The sequence below is a fragment of the Phalacrocorax aristotelis genome, chromosome 1 (genome assembly GCF_949628215.1).
Source record: "Phalacrocorax aristotelis chromosome 1, bGulAri2.1, whole genome shotgun sequence".
NCBI lineage: Eukaryota > Metazoa > Chordata > Aves > Suliformes > Phalacrocoracidae > Phalacrocorax > Phalacrocorax aristotelis.
This window is the reverse complement of record NC_134276.1, coordinates 19,145,004-19,151,824: the sequence shown is the minus strand read 5'-3', so window position 1 is coordinate 19,151,824 and position 6,821 is coordinate 19,145,004.

Sequence of the window (6,821 nt, the reverse complement as noted above, 5' to 3'; positions counted from 1 at the left end):
TGAAAAATGTCAAGCTGACGCTGCCCTTACTTGTTTTAAAACTTTTAAGTTCTCAGGGGTGAACCAACACTGCAATCCTTGTAATTGCCTGCCTTGCATTTCCCATAGTTTGCCTTTTTTAATAATTTAATTTATTTTATTTAATAAATTAATTCAATTTAATTTAATTTTTAAATTTAATTATTAAATCAGACTGTGGTCCCAATACCATAGTGATCTGCTCATGAGCAGATGACTGCTCCCATATGCAATTCAGGTGGGGAAAGAGCCTGAGCATTGTCTGCTTCCTACCACATCCCAGCAGATATGGTGGATTCCTGTTTCCTTGTCTAGAAGAAAGCAATGATGCAGTGACTGGCAGTACATTTGGTGTATCTTATCTACAAATATTCACCAGTTCTGTAACACAAAACGTTCAAACAAGCAGCTTTTCCAGGAACTAAGCCTGGAGCCTACACTTATCTCTGCATTGTAACTGCTTCTACAACTGGCTCTGGTCAGAGTAAGTAAAATCTCCATGGCTAAAACCATGGTAAAGAAAAGGCCTCCAAGAGTGTAATATTGGCATCCGATGATTTCAGTCTTGATACTATACATGTCATTTTGCCTTTCCAGTCAGAGAATATACTGAAGGTAAAACAACTCTGAATGCACCCAGAAATGAAACAATCTATTGAATGATGCCAACCCATCACCACGTGCCATTTCAAACTTGAGCAGAACAGAGGAAACACTGAGTTATTAACAAAGACTTCTTCCCTCAATAGAGTTAATGATTCCAGTTAAATGGATGTCTACCAAGGCAGAAAAAAAAAAAAAAAAAGATGGTCTCAAACAGAAATAATAAAAATTTATTTCTGCCTGAATCAGATTTAATTTCATGGAGTATTGTTTGTGATAAATTCTGTTTTGTGTCCAGCCATGACAGAGTCATTCACAAAGTGTAGGGCAAACAAGTTTCAATTTGTCACCTGAGCAGAAACAAAAAAAGTAAACAAAGAAAAAATCTGTTTAGCTTCCTGCACATCACAGATAGGTACACAAGACAGGGTGCAATATCTACTTTGCCTTCTAATACTTCTTCAGCTGTATCAACACTGATGGGCACAGGATCTCATGTCCTGGATTTCCTCAAGGTTCAGGTCAGCCAAATGCAGACCTACAGCTCCAGTTTTGTGGGTGGGCAGCCAGACCAACAGGGTCCCAAACTCCGCCAACTCTGTTCTGTTGCTAGCTCTAGGTAAGCAATTAAGAAGGTGTGCTTCACAACTGGAAATAATGACTTTTCAGTCTGCATCAGGTGCTCAACGTCTGGCCTCTTACCTTCGTGACGTCTATAATTCAGAAGAAAGTAAAAACAACAGCTTTGTGGAGAAGGGGACTGTGACCAAAATTTAATGAAACATTTCTGAACATGCCTAAATTGAAGTGCACAACTTATCCCAATACACTTCAGGAAAGCATAAGCTTACTCCCTTGACTGAATTGCACTTTTGTGTTCAGCAGGCAAAATATAAGTGTGATGTGCTCCAGAAGCTTATGGTGAAGAAGGATGATAATGTGGCTTAAAGAACAATAATTTTGCTTACAATGAAGAGAAAAGGTAAGACAGTCGTCTTGCTTCAATGTGTATATTTCAGTCTGTTAAAATTTATGAGGCCACCTGTTTCCACAGTGAAGTTTTAGTGAAATTCTCCTCCAATATTTTGACACCTTGTTATTTGCATTTCTCTTGTCCTTTAAAAAACCCCACAACTCCATGTACTGAAGCAAGCTAGCAGCAAACTTCTCATGGCTTTTGGCAGCTTGTATTCCAGATGGCCTGGACAAAACCATATGATATTATATAAAAGATCCAATTACACAAGTCAATGCATGGAGAATATTTCAGGTGATGACACCAAGTTGTTTACTAGGACATGTGTAGTGTCTCCCCAGGCTGATATCGTCAAATGCTAGAGTCTTGGTGGTTTTAATCTGCATTCATCAACTTTACTGTTATACTTAGAGCAGCTGTCTCACTCTCTTAATATGTGCTACTAACCAGATGGCCTCAGAAAACACAACCATATGAAGTCTGATCCCACTTAATTCTTAATCCCCTCATGCGTTGCACTTTCTTGATTTTCCTTCAAAAAAGAGGCATAATCAAGTAGTGGGACAGTAGCAGTTGATTCAGTCCACAATTCTGCCCTTGATGTATGCAATGGAGACAAGACAATGGTGTTTTTCTAATGCATAGCTTTAGAAACCCGTTAAAAAGGGAGTTCAGCTGTGACAAATAATATTTTAAAGTATTACAAGGTTTTCTATGTCATTGTAGTGTGAGAATCCATGATGGCGGCTTCTGAGGATCAGACAACATAAAAGCATTGTTAAGCTTTTAATACAAAAAAGTGCAGTATGATCCTTCTAAAAGGACTTCTACACGGTTAAAGCCACCTAGTAATTTTCACATTCTTTGTAGAAGAAAACAATTAATTTTCCTAATTTTCTTTTCCAAGGGATGTTCCATAGCTGGGTAAGGGATGAGTTATGAAAACATACCTGTGTGGCCCTCCCTTCAGCGCCCATGCACTTCTTTGTACTAAGAGCCAATTTAAAAAGACACAATTCTGTTCAATACTTAAGAGTATGAATGTCAGGCCAGGGTACTGCCTGGTCTCAGGACGGAGAGCATCCCTTCATTAGGATGAATCATGGGACTTGTTATTTTACAGTTGATAGGACAGGCCACGCACTTGCCTGTAATTTGTCAAAAAAGCCTTGACAGTTAAATGTATAGCTAGAGGTGTGTCATGGTTTAGCCGGCAGCTCAGCCCCACACAGTCGCTCGCTCACTCCCCCACCGGTAGATGGGGGAGAGAATCAGAAGGGTAACGCTCGTGGGTTGGGATAAGAACAGTTTAACAATTAAAGTTAAAAGAAACAACAACAGAAATGCAATGTAAAGGAGAACAACAAGAGGCGCAAAACCCCAGGGGAGGGGAGAGGGGGAACGAACCGCCAAAACGAACCGCCGAAACAAACCGCCCGCGACGCAGCCACCCGCTGACCCAACGCTGCGCCGCTCCCGAGCCGCAACCTGCTCCGCCTTAATGTACTGGTCATGGTGTCACATGGTATGGAATGAACCTGCCATTGGCCAGTCGGGGTCAGCCGCCCCCGCCATGGCCCCGTCCCTCCCAGCCCCCCCGCCACGTGGCAGAGCTCGGGAAGCTGGAAAGGTAGCCGACCCCCACAGTGAGGAGAATTAACCCCTTCTCAGCCAAAACCAGCACAAGGTGATGGCAAGCAGTAATTAGAAACCTGCCCTACGTCCCTCCATCATTGTGTGGAGTCTAAGTCCAGGAGGCAGCTTCTGGAGGTTTGCAGGTGGATGCCACCTACAGACATGAAATTAATCAAGCTTAGAAAATACTTCTAGGGTTTGATTTTTTTAACCCACCTCGGAGATCCTAGTGATTATAAGTATTTAAAAGTATTTAAAAATGAAAACATAACTTGACAACTTGCAGAGGAAAATAGGACCTCTTTGGTATTTTTCCCCTACTGATCTGCAGTATGTGCAGTAATTCATGCACAGGCTTAGAAGTGTCAAGAGCTATTCCACAGACGTCTTTGCTCCTGCAGTGAAAAAACTTGCAATGCCATGGGCACCCACCACACCATCTTCTTATCCTACTTCAAAAAACTGCAATCAGGGATAATGTCAGTCATGTCCCTACAGGATTTGTTGTGGAGTAACTTGATTTGAACCAATGAAGTTACCCCTGATTCATGCCAGGAAATGTGATTATAGAATGAGACTGTTTTGCTTTAATTTAGCATCCTTCCTGTCGGGGCATCAGTTCTACTAGTGATGTTTTACACATCTTGAGTTAAATGTGCAGTCATTGACTGTCCCGCTGGTGCCATAGAAAGCAGCTTAGGCGGAAATCCAACCTCTACCACGTGAACTAGGCTGGAGACTGAAATGATCCTGAACTCTTGGAGTTCAGTTCACCAGCTGTTTCTGAGGGGATGCTGTGGTGCAGTTTCATATCATGCAGCCACTAGAGATTGCTATCCCCAAAGAACATGTGGTCCTGGAGTTTGTCTTCAGAGCACAGCATTTAGAAGAAGCAATTCACCCTTCAATCTCATAGAATCATAGAATCATTAAGGTTGGAAAAGACCTCGAAGATCATCAAGTCCAACCGTCAGCACAACACTACCATGTCTCCTAAATCATGCCATGAAGTGTCACATCTACATGTTTTTTGAACACCTCCAGGGATGGTGACTCCACCACCACTCTGGGCAGCCTGTTCCAATGCCTCAGCACTCTCTCAATGAAGAAATTTTTACCAATATCCAATCTAAACCTCCCCTGATGCAGCTTGAAGCTGTTTCCTCTCGTTCTATCACTAGTGACCTGGGAGAAGAGACCAACACTTACCTCACTACAACCTCCTTTCAGGTAGTTGTAGAGGGCAATAAGGTCTCCCCTCAGACTCCTCTTCTCCACACTAAACAACCCCACTTCCCTCAATTTCTTCTTGTAAGACTGCTCTCCAGACCCTTCACCAACTTCATTGCCCTCCTCTGGACACGCTCCAGCAACTCAGTGTCCTTCTTGTAGTGAGGGGCCCAAAAACGAACCCAGTACTCGAGGTGCAGCTTCATCAGTGCTGAGCACAGGGGCACGATCACCTCCCTGCTCCTGCTGGCTGCACTAGTCCTGATACAAGCCAGGATGCTGTTGGCCTTCTTGGCCACCCGGGGATACTGCTCCCTCATGTTCAGCCGGCTGTCAACCAACACCCCCAGGTCATTTTCTGCCAGGCAGCTCTCCAGCCACTCCTCCCCAAGCCTGTAGCGTTGCATGGGGTTGTTGTGACCCAAGTGCAGGACCCGGCACTTGGCCTTGTTGAGCCTCATACAGTTGGCCTCAGCCCATTGATCCAGCCTGTCCAGATCCCTCTGTAGAGCCTTCCTATCCTCGAGCAGATCGATACTCCCGCCCAACACGATGTCGTCTGCAAACTTACTGAGGGCGCACTCAATCCCCTCATTGAGATAATTGAAAAAGACATTAAACAAGATTGGCCCCAACACTGAGCCCTGGGGAACCCCACTTGTGATGACTGGCCACCAGCTGGATTAACTCTGTTCACCACAACTCTATGGGCTCAGCCATCCAGGCAGCTTTTTACCCAGTGAAGAGTACACCCATCCAAGCCATGAGCTACCTGTTTCGCTAGGAGGATACAGTGGGACACCATGTCAAAGTCTTTGCTAAGTCCTGGAAGACAACATCCACAGCCTTTCCCTCATCCACTAGGTGGGTCACATGGTCATAGAAGGAGCTGAGCTTGGTCAGGAAGGTTCATTCCCTGATCCCCTGGTTGTCCTGCACTTGTCTAGTGCACTCCCTCTAGATGTATCGCTCCATAATCTTACCCAGTACTGAAGTCAGGCTGACAGGCCTGTAGTTCCCTAGGTCCTCCTTCTGGCCCTTGTAGATGGGCGTCACATCAGCAAGCCTCCAGTCATCTGGGACCTCCCTTGTTAACCAGGACTGCTGGTAAATGATGGAGAGTGGCTTGGCAAGCTCCTCTGCCAGTTCCCTCAGTGCTCTTGGGTGGATCCCATCTGGCCCCATAGATTTGTGAGTGTCCAGGTGGAGCAGCAGGTCATAAACTGCTTCCTCCTGGATTATGGTGGATTTATTCTGCTCTCTGTCCCTGTCTTCCAGCTCAGGGGGATGACTGGACTGGTGGTTAAAGACTGAGGAGAAGAAGGCATTTAGGTGAGTGATTCCTCCTGGAAACACCCTCGAGGGAGCCCTTGGATCCCCGTGAGGGCCTGTACCTTCGGGGTCCCCGGGAGAGGGAGAGAGCTCCCCTCGGGGAGGGACAGGGGGGGCACGCTGTGGGCCATCGTCCTTGGCTGGAAACGTGGAGTGACAATACCCCGACCGACAGCTCGAGCCTGTCACGCGTGAAATGTCAGCGGAGGGTGGACTGGTTGCAGTTGGCCCCTGTTTCTCATGGGGTTTTGGTGTGCTTTTGGATGTTCCAGCTTGTCCTTGGTCTGGGTTAGTTCTCGCGTAGCTCTGTGACAGCGGCGTGGGGCCGGGAGCTGCCCCTGTCCCACCCAGCTCCTGCAGGCCCTGCAGAGCTCCTGGAAGGAGTCAGTGTCAGATGAGGCAGCCATGGTGTCACCAAAACCAGGAATAAACCCCGTAACACCAATGTAGTGTTAGAAGGCAGGCATTCTTTATTTGTGGCGCCGGATGCACAGGGGATCGCTCCTCCTACCGTGCACCCCTCAAATGTCTTTGTGCCCGTTAAGTACATGCTTCATAGACATATTCATTAGCTTTCTGATAAAATATATACATATTCAGATGTTATTTGCGCATGCCTATTGGTGTCTCCGGGTGCTCCTCAGGGGGCTCTGGATGAAGGACATACTCTTCCTCCCTGTGTCCACTAGTTAACTCTTGTGTTCCCGCAAACTCGGTTCTGAGATGATGCACGTGCTGCCCATGAGGGCTGCTCTGTTCTGGTTTAGTCTCTGCTCTGCAGTTCCTCACCTTTGTGGCTCTGTATGGCTGCTTTTCTTAAGGCCAGACGTCATCGTGACTTTGTTTAGGTACTTCGAATCTCGAGGCCTCTCTGACTCCCTAAAGTAAGAAGCTTTAGTCATCGTGCAGGCTGTTCTTGTTTTGGCTGCCTCCTTATCCTGGCTAAGTTTCGGCTCTGGGTCCCAGCCTTAGTTGAGCTACGCTAGACTGTATTAGTAACTCCCAACCATTTATACCCTGAACCATT